This window comes from Neophocaena asiaeorientalis, unplaced genomic scaffold (assembly GCF_003031525.2).
Source record: "Neophocaena asiaeorientalis asiaeorientalis breed wild unplaced genomic scaffold, Neophocaena_asiaeorientalis_V1.1 scaffold662, whole genome shotgun sequence".
NCBI classification, from domain to species: Eukaryota; Metazoa; Chordata; class Mammalia; order Artiodactyla; family Phocoenidae; genus Neophocaena; species Neophocaena asiaeorientalis.
Window position 1 is genome coordinate 139,594 of NW_020176110.1, and position 22,627 is coordinate 162,220.

General features: G+C 34.0%; 1 protein-coding gene across 2 annotated transcripts in view; it reads left to right on the forward strand.

Annotated features, from left to right (window-relative positions):
• TRIQK (triple QxxK/R motif containing) overlaps positions 1-22,627 on the forward strand; it is a 92,438-nt gene that overhangs the window by 13,259 nt on the left and 56,552 nt on the right. For both annotated transcript variants that reach the window (XM_024732953.1, XM_024732954.1), the window contains one exon: positions 3,481-3,640. The gene's annotated coding sequence lies outside the window, so the exon portion shown is untranslated. The remainder of the gene's footprint in view (positions 1-3,480; positions 3,641-22,627) is intronic.

The following is a 22,627-nucleotide window of genomic DNA, read 5'->3' on the forward strand; positions in this document are numbered from 1 at the left end:
GTAATGACTCTAGTAGAAAGCATATGTATGAATCTTAATTTTTTAATCCATTCAGTTACTCTATGTCTTTTGATTGGAGCATTAAGTCCATTTAAATTTAAAGCAATTCTTGATATGCATGTACTTATTGCCATTTTATTAATTGTTTTGGGGTTGTTTCTGTAGTTTGTTTTTTTTTTTCTCCTTTCTTCTTTTGCTTCCCTGTTGATTTGATGGCTATCTTAGTGTTATGTTTAGATTCCTTTCTCTTTTTTTGTGTTGGTATCTATTTTAGGTTTTTGATTTGTGGTTACCCTGTGGTTCATATATAACAACCTATATACATATATATACACATATGTATCGTGTATGTATGTGTGTGATTATTTTAAGTTGATGATCTCTTAAGTTTGAAGGCATTCTAACTGCCTTGTATTTTTATTCCCCCACCACCATGTTTAATGTTTTTGATATTATATTTTGTTTTTGTGTCCCTTAACTATTGTGGATATTGATGATTTTACTACTTTTGTCTTTTAATCTTCCTACTTTATAAGTGGTTGATTTACTGTATGTTTGCCTTTATCAGTGAGATTTTTTTTTCCTTTCATAAGTTTTATATTTCTAGTTGTGGCCTTTTCTTTTCTAATTAAAGGAGTCCCTTTAATATATCTTTTAGAACTGGTTTGGTGGTGCTGAAGTCTTTTAGCTTTTGCTTGTCTGTAAAACTTTTGATCTCTCTATGAAATCCGAATGAAAGCCATGCCAGAGTATTTTTAGTTGTAGGTTTTTCCCTTTCATCATTTAAAATATATTGTGCCACTACCTTCTTGCCTTCAGAGTTTCTGCTAAAAGTCAGCTGATAGCCTTATGGGAGTTCCCTTATACATAACTTGCTGCTTTTAATAACCTTATGGGAGTTCCCTTATATATAACTTGTTGCTTTTAACTTGCTGCTTTTAATATCCTTTGTTGTCATTAATTTTTGCTATTTTATTTATAAAGTGTCTTGGCATGAACCTTCTTGTGTTCATCTTGTTTTGGAATCTCTGTGCTTCCTGGACTTGGATGTCTGCTTCCTTCCCCAAGTTAGGGACTTTTCAGCTATTATTTCTTTAAATAAGTTATCTGCTCTTTCTTCTCTTTATTCTGTGATTCCTATAATGTGAATGTCAGTTTGCTTGATGTTGTCCAAGAGATCTGTTAGACTATCCTAATTTAAAAATTTTTTTTTTTTTTTTCTGTTCAGCTTGGGTAATTTCTAGTAGTCTATCTTCCAGATTGCTGATCTGTTCCTCTGTATCTAATCTACTATTGATTTCTTCTAGTAAATTTTTTTTATTGCAGTTATTGTAATCTTTGCTCTGTTTCTTCTTTATATTTTCTAGCTCTTTGTTGAACTTCTCATTGTGTTCATCCATTCTCCTCCTGCATTTGGTGAGCATATTTATAATCATTACCTTGAACTCTTTATTGGGTAGATTACTTATCTCCCCTTTGTTTAGGTCTTTTTCTGAGATTCAACTTGTTCCTTCATTTGGGACATATTTCTCTGTTGCCTCATTTTTCCCAGTTCTCTGTGTTTATTTCTACATGTTAGATCAGTCAATTATGTTTCTTCATCTCGGAGAAGTGGCCTTATGTAAGAGATATCCTATGTAGTCCAGCAGCATGTTTCCCTCTGGTCACCAGAACTATATGTCTTAGGGGTGTCCCATACATGGGCTGCATGTGCCCTCTGTTGTGGCAGGGCTGACTACCATGGTCATGCTGGTAGGTGAGGCTGGCCCCAACCCAGTTGGCTGAGAAGCCACATGTTGTGTGGTAGCTGCAGGCCTGCTAGGGGATGGAATGAGCTCCCCATGCAGTTGGTTGTACAGCCTGGGGAAAATAGGACTGCTGCTCGCCTGCTGATGTGTGGGGCTGAGTACTAGCATGGTTGTTTGCCTGGTCCAGGTGGGCACTGAGCTGGCACTGGCCTGCTAGAGAGCATGGCCAAGTCTCTGGGCGGCTGTCCACACAGTCCAGGGAGGCATGGGTCTCTTGGTATCCCACTGATGGCTTGAGGGAGGATTCCAAAATGGGGATTGACAATGCTGGTGGTATTGCTGTAGAATGAGCTCCCAGAAATGGTTGTTGCCAGCTTCTCCATCCCCATGGGGAGTCCCAGTTACCTCCTGCCTCTCTGGGAGGCTCTCCAAGATCAGCAAGTGGGTTTGACCCAGGTTCCTCTTAGACTACTGCTTCTGTGCTGGGATTCAGAACGTGTGAAGTTTTGTACATGCCCTTTCAGAGCAGAGAGTTTGTTTCCTATAGCTGTCTGGCTCTCCCAAACATTAGACTTGCTGGTTTTCAAAGCCAGACATTTGAGGATTTGTCTTCCTGGTGCAGGACCCCTAGGCTAGGGAGCTTAGTGTGGGGCTCAGGCCTCTTATTCCTTGGGGAGGAACTCTAAGATTTTGATATTTTTTCATTTGTCGTTTGACAACCTGAGGAAGTGTGCTGACTATACCACATCTCTGCCTCTCCTATTCATCTTCTTGTGGTCCCTTCTTTATATGTTTAGTTGTGAAAAATCCTATATGCTAGTCTTCATGTTGTTCTCATGGAGAATTGCTCTGTAAGTAGTTGTAATTTTGGTGTGTCCGTTGAACTCCAGGTGAGTTCATGGTCTTCCTACTCCACCATCTTGGCCACCTCTGCAAGCTATTTTTAATGATATAATTACAATTAGTAAAACTTGTATTCTCAAATACTTTGAGTTAGATTTTATGTTGATTATTATTGTTAGACAGCAGTTTGGAACCACTTAAATTTGATACTCTTATCTATGTGCGAGCAATTGTGGCATAAAGCTAGAGATAAGTTCAGTGCCTGGCACATAATAAGTATTTAATAAATATTCATTGAACAAAAATGAATAAACCATACATTATTTGAATGTTTTCCGTGTTGCTTTTTAATTGGCATTTGGTTTAGAAAGTAACATGTACTTAACAATTATGGTTGAATAAATATACTTATAGGTCAACTCTACAAATTGCAATAACAGAAAATAAATTAAAATTAGTCTCTACATTCATATTTAAATCTAAAATATAGTGGAAACATCTCTTAGTACTTTTCAGATAATCACTATACAATGAACCATTCTTCAAGTGTGATCTGCGGAAATAGTGTTACTATTTATTACAGTGGAAGGGGGTCTTTACTTAAATAAATTTAGGACACATTGGGTCAAGTAAATTTAAATAGGCTTTTCTATTATAGGACTTCTCAGAGCTTTTTTATGAAAGTGTACCTTGTGTAAAGGGGGAATAGTATGCAATGTTTTTCAAGTATACATGGCCATAGAAACTTAATTTGAATGAACATATAACAGAGTTAGCAAACCACAAACCACAACTTGGAAAATGCTACCACAGTGATTTTATTTTGTGGACGTTAAGGAACTGGAGATCATCCATTTAATATTTCCATATACTCTGTTTTGGATTCCAGTAAGAAAAAGCAACCAAGAGTATTATTATTGGTATCTGGAGTTGAATTTTCCAGGAATGCGAGCGCAGCTTCCTCAGTAAAGATCTTGCCTTTGGAAACATCTTACCCCTTGACATCTCTCCAGAGTTAAGACTTGGCAGCCTCAAGGACACAGCACAAGGTGTGTTTATTTGATTTAACATTTGGCAAAAGGTGTTTTGACTTGTGGTTTGTTTTCTTTCACTTTGTTTTTCTTGTTTTGGTTTGTTTGTTTTTGGCAATGAACTTGAGTTTGGAATTAGTTCTTTTTTATGGGAGGCAAGATTACAATGGGGAAATGTTTTTACTTGGATTTATTTTATGATTTTGGGTAAATCCAAGAAAATGAAGCAAGATCCATAAAACTATAAAATTTTATCTGATTAATTTGTTAAATCATTTAGTATTATTAATTGTCTATGAGAATTTGTTGCCACATTAAATATTTGATCTCTCTTGATGTTTGATACACTATGATACTTTGATACATAACTATATGTTGATAATTATATATTGGTTAAAATCAATGTCCCTGCATAGTAAGTAATGAACAAATTAAGATCATCATAAAATATCTATTATTCAACATTATTTTAAATCTTTCATGATTAATTGGTATATCTATGTCTCACATGTTTTGTGGAGAGAGGAAATATGTTATAAATGGAAGAAAATGGGCCCCCATTATATCTGTGACCCTATCTTCTACTCTCTTCTTCCACCCCTCATTCTAATTAGAACTCTTCAATAGCTCCCCATTTCACTCAAGACAAAAGCTAAAGCTTTGAAACTGGCCTGTATGTCTCTGCAAGACCTGGCTCCTTGTTACCTCTCTAATCTCATCCCTAACTACTCACTTGCTTAGCCATACTGTCTCCCTTGTTGTTATTTGAACATGACAGGCGTGTTCCCATCTCAGGGTTTTTCCATTATTTTCTCTACTGAATTGCTTTCTCCCTGATATCTGCATGACCAATTTATTTACTTTCTTTTGGGTTGTTATTAAAAGGTCACTTTCTAAATGAGGTCTTACGTGGTCACCATCCAAAATATCCCTGCTCTGTGTTTTCTACTTAGCATTTATCTTATCTAATAAACTGTGTATTTTATACTTATTTGTCTTGCTTACTGTCATTATCATTTGCAAGAATATTAGTTATTCCTATGAGGGCAAGGGGTTTTGTTTGCTCTGGTTTTATTCTAGCCACCAGAGTAGTCCCTGGCCTTTGATGAGTGAATGAATGAATGCTTAATTTAGCAAATATTTTTTAAGGACTTACCATGAGCAGTGCTAGTTGGTGAGGATAAGGAATGAAATACACAGTTCCTGCCCTCAGAAGTACACTTTAAAGGGAGGTAGAAATTGCAGCAGTATGAACAGAACATTATCATTACTTGGGGAAGCAACATTTAATCAGACTGTGTTGGGCTCATGAAAGTCTTCCTGAAAAATGTAACCCTTTGAATCACTCAAATAGCCTAGGTTATGCTGTAGGAACAAAGAAGCCCAAAGCTCAGTATCTTTCTTTTTTAAATTTTTATTTTATATTGGAGCATAGTTGATTAATAATGTTGTGTTAGTTTCAGGTGTACAGCAAAGTGCTTCAGTTATACATGTACATGTATCTATTCTTTTTCAAATTCTTTTCCCATTTAGGTTATTACAGAATACTGAGCAGAGTTCCCTTCCACTATACAGTAGGTCCTTGTTGGTTATCTATTTTTAATATAGCAGTGTACAAGTCAATCCCATTCTCCCAATCTTAACACAACAAATATTTATTTCTCACCCAGACTACATGTCCAGATTGGATTGGTAGGGACTCACAGTGACCAAAGACATTGAAGACTTCATCTGAATGTATTTCCATGATCACTGCAGAAGTGAGAAGAAAGAGTGGCTAGTTATGCACTGGCATATAGAGTTTCACTGGTCAAAGCAAATTGCTTTATTTCAAATGGGGGACTGTGAAGTACAATACTGGCCTCTACGCAAAGGGAAAGGAAAATTGGAAGATATGTGAACAGAATTAATGACTACCATGCCTTTCTACAGTTTTAAAGGAGTATAGGAAAATTGGAAGATATGTGAACAGAATTAATGACTACCATGCCTTTCTACAGTTTTAAAGGAGTATAGGAAAATTGGAAGATATGTGAACAGAATTAATGACTACCATGCCTTTCTACAGTTTTAAAGGAGTATAGGAAAATTGGAAGATATGTGAACAGAATTAATGACTACCATCCTTTCTACTGTTTTAAAGGAGTATAAGATACCCACGTAAAGAAGTATTTGAAAGCATTTTCAGAGAAAGGAAGGGCATGGGCAAACCCAGTAAACTGTTATATATTATGATCATTTCAGAAAACTACACGTAGTTAAAAGGGGTATAGTGCATGCGTGGGATAAAGACAGATAAAGAGATTAGTGGGAAAACAGGGGTTAGATTATAGCATACTATGGAATTAAAGCTCTATCCTAAAGGACTTAGGGAGCATTGAATGATATAATATACCTCAGAGGAATTTCTTGATTAAATTTAATTTGTGAGAGATTATTCCTGTTTTTGTTTTTGTTTTTATTGGAGTATAGTTGATTTACAATGTTGTGTTAGTTTCAGGTGTACAGCAAAGTGATTTTATATATATATGTATATATACATATATATGTGTGTGTATATATATATATACTTTTTCAGATTTTTTTTCCATTAAAGATTATAACAAGATATTAATATAGTTCCCTGTGCTATATAGTAGGTCTTTGTTGTTTATTTTATATATAGTAGTATATACATGTGGTAGTATAGTATATGTTAATCCCATATTTGTATCATTTTTATTAGATTCCACATGTAAGTGATATCATATGATATTTGTCTTTCTCTGTCTGACTTGCTTCACTTAGTATGGTAATCTCTAGGTCCATCCATGTTGCTACAAATGACATTATTTCATTCTTTTTATGGCTAAGTATTATTCCATTGTATATGTATACTACATCTTCTTTATTCATGTGTCGATGGACATTTAGGTTGCTTCCATGTCTTGGCTATTGTAAATAGTGCTGCTATGAACATTGGGCTGCAGGTATCTTTTTGAATTAGAGTTTTCATGTGAGATATTATTCTGGAATCAGTGTGGGGGATGGCTTTGAGGGGAGGAAAAACTGGAGACAGTAAGACCAATTATGATACTAATGCAGTAATGCTGGTGAGACCCTGGATAAAGACAATGACAGAGGAGATGAAAAGGAGGGGAACAAAAGGTAAAAAGGCAGGAAAGTGTTTATGGGGCGGACTCCAGGGCACAGAGGAAGTAGGATACTTCTTACACTGGCAGTGTTTGTGCCTGAGCATGTGTATGTGGATTTTTGTTTAGTGTGTGTATAAATGTGTATGTTGCTGTGTGTGAGAGAGTGAGAGTAAGCTTGCAAAGTCAGTTGGCATTACCTAAAGATCTATGTTTTCTTTGTGATTTGGTAAACAAGCTCATGTGCCCAAACTGAAACGAAGATGGGTTTCAGGAGAGCCCTGCAAGCTGGAATGGCTACTGAGTCAAATGGGAGATGGGATCACCTTGGGGCTGAGAAGTTGCTGGGTAGTGTTCTGTACTTGTAAAATATCAGATTACACATTTTACAGCAAAAATTGCTTTGGGAAGTTCAGTTGCGTTTTTCTTTAAATTGTTTAGAGTTCAGCAATAATTTGAAAATAAACATTTTAAATGAATTTGTGTATGCTATTTCCATTAGAGGGGCCCATGATATATAACCTATCCCCTGCTCCCAAATTTTGGTTAATGTGATAATGAAGACCCAATCATTTTATAATAGAGGAAAATTTTCTAAAATTAGTGAGGTAGTTATCCAGTGCTTTTATAAAATCATTTTTTATGATAGACTGAAATAAAATACTATAATGTTATAGTGAAGTTTAATTTTCAAAAAGAAAATAGAGAAGTGATTGGAATACTTATTATATTTTTCTTAAAGTTTTTTGGAAGACATTGGAATGTACTATAAAGATATTCTGAAATTGCATTTCTTGTTTGCCATTGTACGTTAGACCCATGGTCATTTTAAATATTTGGGATGCTAAATTTATTACTGCAAATTCAAGTCTGGTCATTGACAGAACCAGTTTTATCTAATGTCAGACTACTGCTCTAGTAGAAATAACCATACCGACCTGCCCAATGCACATGGTGGATATATGAGAGAAATTGTGACATATCGATTTAGAAATAACATCAAGAGTTTACAACTCCTGAACTCCTGATAAGAGAATATCAAAGAAGTCGTGGAAGTGTTGAACTGAGAAGATTCTTTTCTTAGTGGAGAATAATTGGAGATTTCTGACAAAGATAAGAGATTCAGTTGTTAGTTTAAAAAATAGGGACTATTGTTTAAGAATTTTGTTGTTGTTCAGAAGCCTTCCATTTTAGAAAGTATTTTTGCATACTGATTATGTACATATACTGTAAACATATAAGTGATAATCTATTTATTCAAAGTTTTCAACACACTAACAAGAAGACAGCATATGTAATTTGGCATTTTAAAAGTTATCCAAAGATACTTTTGCTGAAACCACTTAGCTGATTATAGAAGATGGTTAGGGTACAATTTATATGTAATTAAGTTACACATAAGATACATATTATGAGACCATTCTTTTCTTTTTGTATCCCATTGACTTTTTAAATGAATGTGAGGTCATCAAGTTCAGGTTATTATTATTTTTTTGTCTAAAAAAACCTATTTGGACTGTATGGTGCCTCAACAATGAGTAACTGATTAAGCCAGAATGATGTAATAATACTAACAACATTTATTGAGCGCTTACTATGTGAGAAGCACCATGTCAAGTACTTTAAATGAACTAGCTATTTAATTTAATGCTTACAGCAGCCACATGGGATAGGAATTCTTACTGTACTGATTTAAAAAAATGATAAATGAGCTTAGCTTCGTAAACAACTAAAAAGTAACAGAACCAGAAAGGAAACGTGTTAAAGCAGGGAAGAGTTAACCCATACTTTATCAGGCTCATATTCTTATAAAAGATAGAGAACTTATAGTAATATTTTAAAACTTAAAGCATTTTTAAATTAAGTTTATAATAATTAAGCATAAAATGTGGATGTTTTAAGTTAACGTAACAGTCTTCTGAAAAATATATCTACTCAAAAATATACTGAGTGTCTACTATGTCCACAGTGTTCTAATTGTTTGAGATTATTTAGTGTACAAACAATTGTGGTACTACATTCTAGTGGAGGAAAGTCAGAAAATAAGCAATAAACTAAATTTAATATGAAAAGAGCTTTTTAACATTTTAAAAGTAATAGTTGATAGGTCTAAGGTAAAAATAACTTTTGCAACACTGATCATATACTTGTTCATAAAAAAGTTGAATATTGATTGCTATAATATGGTTATTTATTTTAAATGTTATTGACCATTACTTTGAAGAAATCTCTCCCTTTCCTCCCTCCTTACACACTGAAGATGCAGCATTCCAAGAAAACAATTAAATGTCATTTGTAAAATAACTTTATTTTATTTAATTACAGAACTAAGTGCTCCATGGCTTAAACAGAATGAAAGTGAAAAGTCTTAGGACATATTTTTCCTATGAAGAACACATTTAAGTGCATTTTAGCACCAAAATAACTGCAGATGCCATGATTAAAGATTCAGTCGCCGTCTTTTTGTTTGCAATATATAGGGGTATGTTTATGTGTGTATGAGAAAAAGAGGAAGGGAAAGAATAAACATGAGAATGAGAATGAATAATGCCAAAGCTCCCTAGGTGCTTTTGTTTTAGTAGCTTCTCAGAATTCTACCTCTATAATTCAGGGAATTGACTAAACATTTACATATATTGTTAAAGTAAAGGATGCCATTTTCTCTGTTCTATGTTTCTTCTATTTTCTCTCAAGTGGTCTCAGTATTACTATACTGGATATTCTTTTATGTAGCTGTCTCTAGTATACCACTCCGTAACTACTTGGTAGACCATCTTACATCTATTCTTTCTTGTGTATGCTTTAAGGAGTTAAAAAATGGATATAGTTTATGAGCTTCATTATTGAGGTAGTAATGATGTGGTACAGTGAAAAATTAAAATGTTTAATCACAAGGTCATTAACAAAGAATGAAAAATAATTAAGGGCAAAAGATGAATAAAGGTTTTAAGATAAAATCGAAACTCAAGTATGAAAAGACCACTGTGTTGAGAGAGGCATAGGAAAGATTTTTGCAGAGGATATAATCTGTATTAAAAGTCCAGTTCTGTTAGGAACTAGACTTTTGTACTGAATGAGATAACATGAAAGTCTTTGGAACAAGCTGTAAAAAAGTTTTGGAAAAAGTAAAGGTAACAAAAGTGACAAATGTAGTTAAAAAATAAGCAGTAAGGAATATGATTCATTAGGGAGAATTTTGGACCAACCAGAGACTGTGATTATGGCCAATAATGTGAAAAATTTGGAAAACTATATTTTTCTTTTTTAATTGCTTCATCAGTTTATTCATGCACTAAGAGTTGTTTACTTTCATAAAATCCCATTTTCTGATCTGAACTAAACAAGGCAAGTTTAAAGGCAGGGACTCAGAACAGTTCACAGCCTTTTCACTACATTCATTTCTAAATGCCTTATTTGAAAGAGAATGCCCTGGTTTATGATTTTCATATCTTTTTCCCTTTTAGAAAGAGGCAGATGGTATGAAAACTGGACTCCCTTATTTAAAGGGAATGTTGATATTTATAACCAAGCTTATCTCCAGCAAGATTTGTTTTTTGCAGCTGTTCCAGGTTGAAAAAAATATTATATTAAAGCCCTGGCTTGTTTTTCTTTCCATATTGGGGGGGGAGGGTGATCTTCAGAATGTGAAAAAGTGATGTTTGATTTTAAACATGAATGCAATGTAAACTGTGATTTTTTGCTTCTATATGTGAATTTTCTGTTTGTATGCTGTGATGATATTACTCTTTTTGTTTCACTGATCTATTTCCTAGATACATCACACTTGAGAAATAATTTACTCATCTTTTTCCTATGATCAAAGTATTCTAGGAAGTATAGTAGATTTTCACTGAGTTAGCCTTTATTATTAAACAAACTATTTTCTAACTGTCCATTTTGATATGTTAGTGATTTTCTTTCTGCCCAGAGTGAGTATATGTTTTACTAGGAAATCAACTTTTTCTGTTCTTTTTTATAGTTATATTATTTTTTGTAAGATATGTTTTTCTTTCTTATTTTCTATTCTTTGTTTCTATTTTCAATTATAAATGCTGCTGTTTTTCTCTGAACATGTTTTAGAAACTTTCTTTTATAATTTAATAGAAAATTAATTATATTTTATTCTCTAAACTTAATACTTAGAGCTATCTTTTTGGGCATGTGTTGACATAGAATGAATATCTAAGCTTGTACACACACATAATCTTTGTTCATATGTGTTCTTATTATGTACCCACATGTACAAAATTTTCCATAAAGAAGGATATTTTATCAATAGGTATATTGACTTATTGTGAATAAATGTGATTATTGATTTAAGTGGACATAACTTACACAGCTTGCTTGTCAAGTTAAAGCAAGCCCCACTATTTTCATAAAGATTACCTTCTTGAATATGAAATATTATGCAAATTATGATTATGTCAGACATATATTTTTCGTTTTTAATAATTAAAGCTGAAACTTTTATTTAAAAGTTTTTAGTGTTTATCAGCACTCACAATTAAACTATTTAATTTAATATCATGAAAACCAGCATATTGCTTAAATTTACAAAACCCCAACCATTATTAGTAGTAAACAGTTTATTTCCAGAGAGTTTTTGGCTGTTTTCTGAATAAACCCTTTAAACTTCAATCTTTGATTCATAAAATAATCAATCTCTCTCTTTAACCACATAGAACATGAGTAACTTTAATAGATTTTATCAGTTCAGTTTATTCCACACCTCCCTTTATTCTTTATAATGATAATCACAGTTAAAAATGTTAAGTGAAGAATATGTGAACTCTTTGTTGGTGTGTCACCTCTCTCCCTATCTTTTTGTAAGGAATGCTTTTCACTCTAGTATGTTAGTTCATTGTACAAATGCCATTTTTTCCTTGCATGAGTGTTTGCCTAATGTGGGTTTAGTAAAAATTTAAATGGAATTCTCAAAATAAACAAATTGACTTGAAACACTTAGTGAAAGCTGCCAGCATTCTATTATTCTGTACTCTCACCATGTAACAAAGCAAGTGATTCTACAAAAGGTATGAAACTGCAAGCAAAAGTCTTTCACCTTACTATTCCTGGTTTTATTATTATTGCTGCATGTTCCCAATGGATACCGTATGAGTGAGCATTTAAGGATCCTGTGACCTGGGGTTGTCTATATTCATTTTCTATTTCTTTAGCCAGGAGATCCAAAGTATATATTTCTCAAATTCTTTGAAAATAATAAAATAAATAAATATAATAAAATAAATAATTTATTTATAAATAAAAATAATAAAGGGTGTTCTTTCAATCAGTACCTTATACATCTAAATCTCACATAAGTTCAAATACAAAGAGCTAGGGCAGAAATAAGATACATTCTTTGATTATATGATATGGCTGAAGGAGATGTTGTGTTTAGTCATATAGAAGTAGTAGTGTATAAAAAAAGTGAAATAAAATATATTTATAAACTATATTAAAATAATTGAAATTTTAATTCAGAAAGTATTTATGTGTTTCCCAGGCTTGCAGCCTTTCATTTTGAACATCAGTGATCATTATTCTATTAGTTTATGAGGAAAATAGCAAACTGCTCACAATAATCACCCTCTTTTTTTGAAATATCCTTCTAGAGGACCTGATTCCAAGGTAAAATGTTAGCTTATGTGAAGGAGGATTTAATTAACACTTGAAAATTGACCAGTGGGAGAGAGAGAAAACTTGTAGAGTAGTAATGCCATTTTATAGTGAATAAAAATTGATTCTAAATATAATGACACTTTAATTTCTTAATAAGAATGTAGTTTAGGAAGGATCTAACAAACGTGACACATTATTTATTTATTTATTTTTGCGGTATGTGGGCCTCTCACTGTTGTGGCCTCTCCCGTTGCGGAGCACAGGCTCCAGATGCGCAGGCTCAGCGGCCATGGCTCACGGGCCCAGCCACTCCGCGGCATGTGGGATCTTCCCGAACCAGGGCACGAACCCGTGTCCCCTGCATCGGCAGGCGGACTCTCAACCACTGCACCACCAGGGAAGCCCTACACATTCTTTTATCTTTAAAAATAATTACTGGGAATTCCCTGGTGGTCCAATGGTTAGGACTTGGCGTTTTCACTGTGGGGACCAGGTTCGACCACTGGTTGGGGAACTAAGATCCTGTAAGCTGTGTGGCACAGCCATAAAAACAAAAAACAAACAAACAATAAATAAAATAATTACTAATAATAACCAACATGGCTATGTTTAACTGATTCAATAAACTAGATATTAGATAATTAATTTCCAGGTATGTATTAGTTTTCTATTGATGCATAACAAATTACCATAAACTTAGTGTCTTGCAACAACAACCATTTATTAGCTCACAATTTTGTGGGTCAGAAGTCCAACATGGCCTGAATGGATTTTCTGCTCAGGGTCTTACAAACCTGAAATCAAATGCCAACCAGGCTGTTCAAGGCTCTGTGAAAGAATCCACTTTTAACCTCTTATATGTTCTTGGCAGGATTTAGTTTCTTCTGGTTGTAGGACTGAAGTCCTCATTTCCTTCTCAGCTAACTGATCTATTTCAGGTCAGCCTTATTTTTTGCCACATAGCCCCCTCCATCAATGGAGAATTTCTTATACACAGAATTCCTTTGACTTTGAATTTCTCTGACTTCTCCGGCTTTGACCTCTAGACCAAGATTTAAAATGCTCATATGTGAAACCCCTTTGCTGTTAATGTAGCATAATCACAGGAGTTATATTTTATCATATTCACAGATTCCACCCACACTTAAGGAGGGGAAGAGATTTACAAAGAAGACCATATTGGAGGTCATCTTAGAATTCTACCAATCACATTTGATGTAGTCATTACTTATCAATATGAATGTATGGATAACTTTTAATCGACGGTGTGCTCTAGGATTACCTCATTATTTTTGTAGCTAATACCAGGTCTTTCTTGCTCTGCTCACTTAAAATTTTTGTATTTACATCTAACATTTTACTTCCTACATCTCTACTGCATTATCATAGTTTTCTTCTTATCTGTGTTTAGAACAGGTGAGACATAGGACCACACATTGAGATTTCTACTTTTAAAAAGCAGCTAATGAATTCCTAGGGAGAATTATTCTGGGTCTCTTTTGGACATTCAAAACTGTTTTGAGAAAACACAGTTAATTGCAAAAAGCTGTAATGTATTTAGGAATTGATGGGGCAGAAATAGAGTAATGAATTATATATATATTATCACACGTTCCCCAGGCAACAGATTCTGAGGCACAGCTTAACCTTGAGTGCAATACTAGGGGACAAGAGTGAGTGAAAAATGGAAGAAAGAAAAACTTTAGATAAGGAGGAAAAACAAATACAAGGTGTTTACTAAGCTGGCCATAGGTGCAAGAGAAAATGTAGACTTTTGTGTGGTCATGTGGGACTTCTCCAGGCTGGCTGTATAGAACCAATTAGTTGGGTTGAGCAGAAGAAAGTAATTTATCTGCCAGCATCTGCCTATCTCTTATTTTTCATTGGTCAAAGCTCACCTCATGGTTTGTTACTATCCCTGTACTTTTCAGATTGTTGTTGTGCTATGGGGCTTGGGATTTGGAAGTGGCAGGAGGAGCCAAGCTTCCTATGGGTCTAGGTGTAGGTGTTGCTGTAGCTGTGGAGGTAGTGTTGGAAGCTGTACCTTCACCTTCACCCCCAGAGGAAGCCAAGTCAGCCAGTGGTATTTGAAGATTAGTTGAGGTTAATGGCTGGTGCTATTGGGTAAGTGATTGAAGATCCAGGAGGCAGTGAATCTGCGGAAGTACATAAATTGAGTCTAACATAGAATGACATGTAGTGATTGTATCTGGTCAATTTCTTTAAAGATTCCTTATAATATGTAAATGGGCCTTTAATAGTACCTATGTCACAGTTAAAGCTCACTAAATGTTTATGAAGTTTAATTTTTAGATAACATCATCTCCTTGGTCATCAGATAGTCTTTTCAAAATTTAGATAGTTTATTTGTTAATAGATGGTGAAATACTCAAGCATAATTGTGAGAAGCAATAGATATCATTCCTTTGGATATCCATTGTTAATTGAGTCCTAGAGTTATACCGAAAGGCATTGATCTTGTGGATGTGTTACCTTTCAAATATGAGTATTCAACCAGGTCAATATTCTTTACAAAAGCCAATTGTCTAATTTTCACACCATTACTGTAACAGCAGAATTCAGATTAACATTTACATGGTCTTCTTATACAAAGATTTTGTTATTATTTATTTTTTGTTATTATTATTAGGATTAGGGTAGGATTGAACCCAGGTTCTCTGATAAGGCTTGTTGGACTGTCCAAGGTATAAAGGTTAAGAACAAATAGATGTATTTAATCTCTGAGGTTTCTTCTGATTCTCTTGTACTAAATAAACTATTGTTTATACTCAGATCCTTCCTTTTATATATTTAAGGTAAGTTCCATGGCTTTAATACTACCATTCTCATTCAAAAATTGAGGTATATTCATATGTCTTTTAGTTAAGTTCTGTGGTTTTAACTACCATGTTTGTCCCAGATTTTTTTTTCTTTCAAACTAACCTCAAATATTAATCTCTGAGACTATATTTTGATTGACTTTTGGAAAATTCTAACTATGAAGAAAATAATAGCTCTCTAAATTTTGTGGTTGATTGAGTGAACAAACAAACCAATCTAAGTTTGTATAATTCAAGTACATTTTCATTGTCAATTGTACATGAAAAGCATATTATCTGTTTTATAATGAAATATTTCATTATCAAATGAAATGTTATATAACAATGTTATAAATATCTATGTCTCACCCCCAAGAGTAAGAAATAAAATTACAAATTGAAAGCTTCATCTTATGGCCATGGTGGAGGAATATGGGCCACACTTTGCCTGCTTTAAACAACTATCAATAACAAACTGGTATATTTCAACAATTTTAAACATTGGACAACAGACAGTAGAATTGTGATTCCTAAGAGAAGGAAAACGGTGAGCACTGGATTTCTTCCTGGAATTAATTTCCTGCTTGTGGGTGTAGAGAGGAGGAACCCAAACAGAACCCAGCCACCTCACTGAATTTGGCTGACATGGATTGGAGTTTGGAGAAGCTGAGTGGGCTATATATGGTGGGGCAGAATTCTGGAGGAAGCTATGCAGTCAGAGCATTTCAGAAATCTACATAAGGGTTCCCTTGCATCTTTATTGTGTGCTATGCCATACATGTGTAGTATGTAACTCTATTTGGCTGGGCATAGCATGGGAAGGGTGTGTTAAATTGAACAATTATGAGAGCCTACACAGAGTGGGGAGATTAGAGCTTTGGCCAGTCAGAATGGAGGGACTTCATGGTCAAGTAGGGCATTTAGTGGGACCCTAGAGATTATAATGCCTTAGAAGTAGGACTGATCTGAGTGAAGGCTGTCCAGACCCAGGCTAGAAAAACTTAAATAAAACCTGATCAGAGCTTCCCTGGTGGTGCAGTGGTTGAGAGTCCGCCTGCCGATGCAGGGGACACAGGTTTGTGCCCCGGTCCAGGAAGATCCCACATGCCGTGGGGCAGCTAGGCCTGTGAGCCATGGCTGCTGAGCCTGTGCGTCTGGAGCCTGTGGTCCACACGGGAGAGGCCACAACAGAGAGACCTGCATACCACAAAAAAACAAAAACAAAAACAAAACCCTGATCAAACTGATTTGTAACTTAACTGCTTTCCCACCCTCCCCTCCCCCTAAAAAAAAAAAAACAAAATGTTTCAAAGGAAGAAAATGACATCCAGACACTCAACAATGTAACATTTATAATGTTCATCATCCAATAAAAATTACTAGACATGTCAAAGTGCAGGAAAATGTGATCCACAACCAGGATAAAAAATAGTCAGTAGAAAGAGACTCATAAATGACAGATTTGGTGGACCTACCAGCAAGGAATTTAATTAGTTATTATGAATATTTTTAAATTTTTGGTGGGAAACATGAAAATAGACAAAACATGAACAAAATGGAAGGTATTAGAACATAGACAAAACATGAACAAAATGGAAGGTATTAGAAAGAATCAAAGGAAGTTCTAGTGATAGAAAATACAGTTTATGAATTAAAAATTTTACTGTATGATATTAATAGATTAGACACTGTAGAAGACAAGATCAGTTTGGACGTATTGTAAGAAAATCAGCCCCAAATGGAAAATAGAGAGAAAATGATTGCTTAAAATTAAAACAAACAACCAAAAACCCACAGTCTCAGTGACTTATGAGACAATATGAAGTAGCCAAATATATATGTAGCTTAAGACCTAGAAAGTGGGGGGCAGAAAAATATTTGTAGAAATCATAGCAGAAAAATTTTTAAATTTGATGAAAACTTTAAACTCACAGATCTAAGAACTCAAGGAATCCTAACAAGGATAAAAAAAAAAAAATTAGACACCAAAACACATCAAATTGCTGAAAACAAGGATTTAAGAAATCTTCTAAATTAGCTAGATCAGGGGAGGAATATGAAACAAAGAAAAAATGGTGAATTTGAAGAGTGTTCATCAAAACTATGCCAGCCAGAAGACTGAAAGAAAATATTGTGACCCTAGAATTCTATACCCAGCAAAAATATTCTTCAAAAGTGAAACACAAAAAAATACTTTAAAAAAATCTTAGAGAATTTGTTGCCCAAACACTTGCATTACAAGCAATATTAAAGATAGTTCTTTAGGAAAAATGAAAATGAAACCTCAATCTATACAAGGAATAAGGATAACTGGAAATAGTAAATATGCTGATAAGTATAAAATGTATTTTTCTCATTTCATAAATTTTTTAAAAGATGCTTGTTTAAAGCAAACATATTAACTATGACTTGGAGTGTACTGTTGCAAGGCCTTATACTATGTTAAGTAGTAGAATGTTATTTGAAGATAGACTGTGATTAGTTATATATGTGGGTTATAAATTCTGGAGTAACCACTGAAAATGTAAAACAAAGAGGAATAACTAATAAATTAAAAGTGAAGATAGAATATTAAAAAAATGTTCAATTAATCCCAAAGAGGCAGGTAAAGAAGAACAAGGAAAAGAACAGATGGAACAAATAAAGAACAAATTGCATGATAGTAGATATAAACAGAAATATATCATAAGTCCAATAAACAAAATTATCTTAAAACTCCATTTGAAACAGGTATTTTCAGCCTGGGTAAAAAGACAAGCCGCAACTATATGCTATCAACAGATATAATTAAATACCTCTGTGCAAACTATCTCAATTTTTATCTTTCTTCCTCGTTCCCACCAAATAACTAAAGAATTTGGTGTTTTGGTGTTTATTATTAGGAAGCATGAATATACATATATATAATATTGTATATATTTTACCTAAATAATATTAGCTATTGATTTGAATGTTTTAAAATGTTATATAAATGTATTAACACATGTATTTTGTCCATATGTTTTACTGCCTAATATTTCATTGATGAATAAATTGTGATGTACATGCAGGGCTTTTTTCTTTTTTTTGATGTTATTAAAAATGTTGCACTGAACATTCTTTCTAGTGTTTTTGTGCATGTAAATATAGAATTGTTTTTCTAATTCATATAACTAGCAGAGGAATTGATGATTCTGGTGAATGCATATCTTAAATTTTACTAGATATTGCTGCATCACTCTCCAAAATACACATTAGTTACTGCTCTTATTTTATTACAGTAATATATTCTCTTTGAAAAGTTCTGTAAGTGATCTTGCATGCATTTTAGAGGTATTCATAGTATTTATAGGTATTTTATAGATTTTACTGTTATAGTAATTATGATCTTTGTACCTAGTTTTAATATACAGTAGCCTTGCTGAGCCCTTGTAAAGAATGTTGCACACATTCTAATAATTTGCCTGTAGTTTCCTTTCTGTCTCCCCAGTCATGTAATTTGTGAATAATAAATTTTGTTTTTTTTTTTTTTCTTTCCAATCCCTGCATCCTTTCTCCCCTTGTCTCACTATATTACCTGGATTTCTCAGTACAATGACTATATTTGTCTTGTTTATGATTTTCACTATTAAGGATAATCTTTATCTGTTTGCCTGTTTATAAAGCAGAGTGAGAAAGTTCTTTTCTATTCCTGTTTCCTCCCTCCCTTTCTCCCCTGCTCCCACCCAACTCTTCCTTATTTTCTTTCTCTCTCCTCTTTAAGAATCAATGGGTAGTAGATGTAACTTTTATTTTTGCATCTATTGATTGAGGACTTTCATTTTTTTCTCTTCTTTAAACAGTTACATGCAGAATATTATTAATGTGTTATCTAATATTAAACTATCCTTCCATTTTTGTTATTGGTCCGGCTTCTTCATGGTGGATTTTGTTATTATGATTATACATACTGGATTTAGTTTATAATATTATATTTAGGATTTTTATATTTCTCTTCATAATTGTGATTGGCTTATGATTTTTCACTCTCATAATGTCCTTATAGTGTGTATTTGTATTTTTCAAAATAGCTTATTATATATCTGATCTAGCTTGTTAAGGATTTTCTTTTCCTCGAATATTCCTTTCACATCTGAAGCTGGGGAGCTGATTGATAAGCATGTCTCTTAACCAGTTCTTGATATCTTTTATTCATTAACCAGATGCTTATTCCCTTCCCTTATAATCCTTCTAAATCAGCTTTCCAATAATCCCTTTAATTCAACAAACTTTACATGAAACTGAGGTTTTATGGGATGATAATGTGCAAAATTTGAAAAGTTGGACAAGTAACATTGGAAACATAGTTTCAAGTCCTCTCAGAGATTGACAAGACACATGTGGAGATTCATTAAAGCTTTGCAGAAAACTTGTCCTAAAACTACCACATTTTGGGAACTTGGTTCACGTTTACTTCAATGTAAAATACATGTAAATTAAGAAAAATAAAAATTTTAACTTTAAAATAAGCCAAGCTTGGTTATAAATAGTGATTTTGATAGATTAAGAGTGAATCAGAATACTTCATCTACACAGATATATATTATTTTGGGCTAAACATAAAAAATGTACTTTTTGCTAGTAAACCTTTGTCTCAGGTAACTTACTGAAAGCTCTGAATAAGAATTTGCTAATGTTACTTCAGAACCAAGGTAAGAGAGTTCATATTGAGGAATTATGATAAAATAGATATACATCTGTTTACTTAGGAATTTCAGAGATAAGAATAGCTGCCATCTGAGATGTTTGCATTTAGAGCTTATTGTTTTCCCTCATCTTTTAGCTACCAGTTTTTGGTAGCATCTGGTTGGAATACAGTTTTTTTGTTATTGATATGATAATTGAAACAATCTTGGGTTTCATAAAATTCCCTTAAAATAACCCCTCATTTAAAGGGATTATAAGTATTGACCTTATGAGCTTTAGAGCTAGAACCCTATTTTTAATTACTCTTTGTCTCTTCAAGAAAAATAGTCTGAAGCTGTGTTGGTCAAAGGTCAAAGATATGAAACTGCCTTTTCTCTGCTTGAGTCCCTGAAGCCAAACATAGCCTTGGTTCCTCTCATTCCTCTTGACTGTTAATAGCTCTTAGCATGCAGTGTACACGTTGCCTGACTTACTGATTTTATACTAGAACTGTAGGTGTCTTTGCTCTTTTTACATGGTTGGATATGTGTCTCTTCTTTTATCAGCATTTTGTAGTAGTAAAAACAGGGTCTGGAGTTTTATTTATTTGGTACCATATTATTGTAACCTATAAAAACTTTTTGAAAGTGCAGTTTACAATAAAAAAAAAACCTTATTTGAAAGAGTGTAGTTTATGACTTTTTAATTAACTATTAAAAGTTATATCATAGGCCAATCCTAGCTTAATTATCTTTTGCAAATGTAATACGAGAAATTAACTGAAGTACATTTCCCGTTTTGCTGAATTTAAACCCTGCAAATCATAATGATCATTTTTCTGCTTAGGAACATGGTCCAGAGAGAAATTCTCTCCCTGTCAGATTTGAAGTGCCTATTCCTTCGATATTTATGCGAGGTTCAGAATTTTAAAAAATAATTCCATGGGACCCAGCTAATGTAACTCCCCCACCCCCAAATGATGAGCGTTGCTGATGGTACATGCAGGCAGCTTTTTGTCTATTCTGGGCAGTATAAATTTAATGTGTTGTTTTCAAGTATGCCATGTGTCCAGATGCCACAACAATCTGTGAATTAAAAAGGCATTAAAATAAAAGTAAGTAAAATATTTGTAGGTATTTTTTTTTGAAGACCTGGGAATTTGTGATACAATTATGTTTGGATTAACTAATTCTATTAGGTTTTAGGAAAAACAAGTGCATTGTTTTCTTACAGCAATTTTAAACCTTTTATGGTGTGGATTTATACTACTACTCTATCCTCATCGCCTAGCCCATACCTTCTTCTCCCGCTATATTACCTATTTCTGTTAATGACATTACCATCTCGCTAACCCAGTATTTTGCAAGTATAGGCCATGAACCACCTGAGTTTGAAAACTGCGGCAGGGAGCTGGTGCTTGTTTAAAATGCAGCTTCCTTGGACCCACCCCGACATTTCTGACCGGGTGTCTCTGAAGAATAAGACCTGGGACTTTGTATTTTAGTTATGACTCAGTTTAAAAGCATAGTCATCTTCAGCTCTTCCTTTGCCTCATACCCCCATCCAGCATGTTCCCAAATTCTAAAAGTCAAACACCAAAACATCACTTCCTTTCTATTTGCTGCATTCCTTCCTTAGTGGATTGCCTTTGAACATAACTAAATTTTTTTTAAAACTTATTAATTATGTTCAAACCTTCCAGTCTTTCTAATATCATTAGAAAGTGTCTGATTTGGTTACCTCACTGCACAATACCCTTTTATGGTTTCCTGTTGAAAACAGGAAACCCGAGCCTTTTCCTCTGGAACTGAGATGCTCAGTTCTGGGCAGCTGACCCTTTCCACAGGGACTGGGATCTCCCCATTTTACCCAGGCCACAGCTGCCTCCTGAGAGGGAGACCTGAGGACCCCATGCAGTTATGAGTTAAGCTGGTTCGAGGTATTACACACTTCGTGTTATATTCATTCACTTTTTAAGATGACCTATTTGGCCATTTTTCCTCCCCTTAACACTTATGCTCCCCATTTTGTTTTTGTTTTTGTTTTTCATGGACCACTCTTTTGCTGTTCCCTTATGTTCCTACATTTTTCTTTATGTCCCTCTTGAACCCCATCCATTCTCAAGCAATTGATTATTACTTTTACCTCTTGGCATTAATTGAAACCTTATTCTTCTCAGAGACACCATTTCCCTGAAGCTTTCTTCAGTGGAAACTGTTCTTTCTTTAACCCTCCACATACCCATGGATCAAGATTTTGGTTGTTATCTTTTCATTTCCTTATTAGCACTTCCAGATCATTTCTTTTTCCATGCATATAGAATGACAAATGAAACAAAAAAAAACAGCTCCTTTGTGGTTCATTCCATTAGACTGTAGTGCCCTTTACCTCTCTTCTTTGCTGTTATCTGTGGACATTCAGGTCACAGAGTCTCCCTAACTTAGAGTTTTCTTTCCATCCTACCCCAAATCTTCCACCCTCCTGAGTACCTTCACTATTCATATGTATGAAGTATATATTATTCTGGTCTCTCATTTCCTTATCTGCCATATTGTTTTTCTGTCATTTTAGTCTCCCTCCGTGATGGGTGACTAACGTGCTTCATCCCGATAATAACACCAATCACCTCACACTTGCTATTAATAACCTTTAGTTCTTCTAGAGTAAAAGAAGGCTTTGGTTATTGGACCTCATATAAATCCTTAAGTCCAAAAATCAATCTATTTTCTGCTTAACTCTTAAATCCTCACTGTCTCCACTTCTTTCTCTATCTTTAAACTCCATGGTTC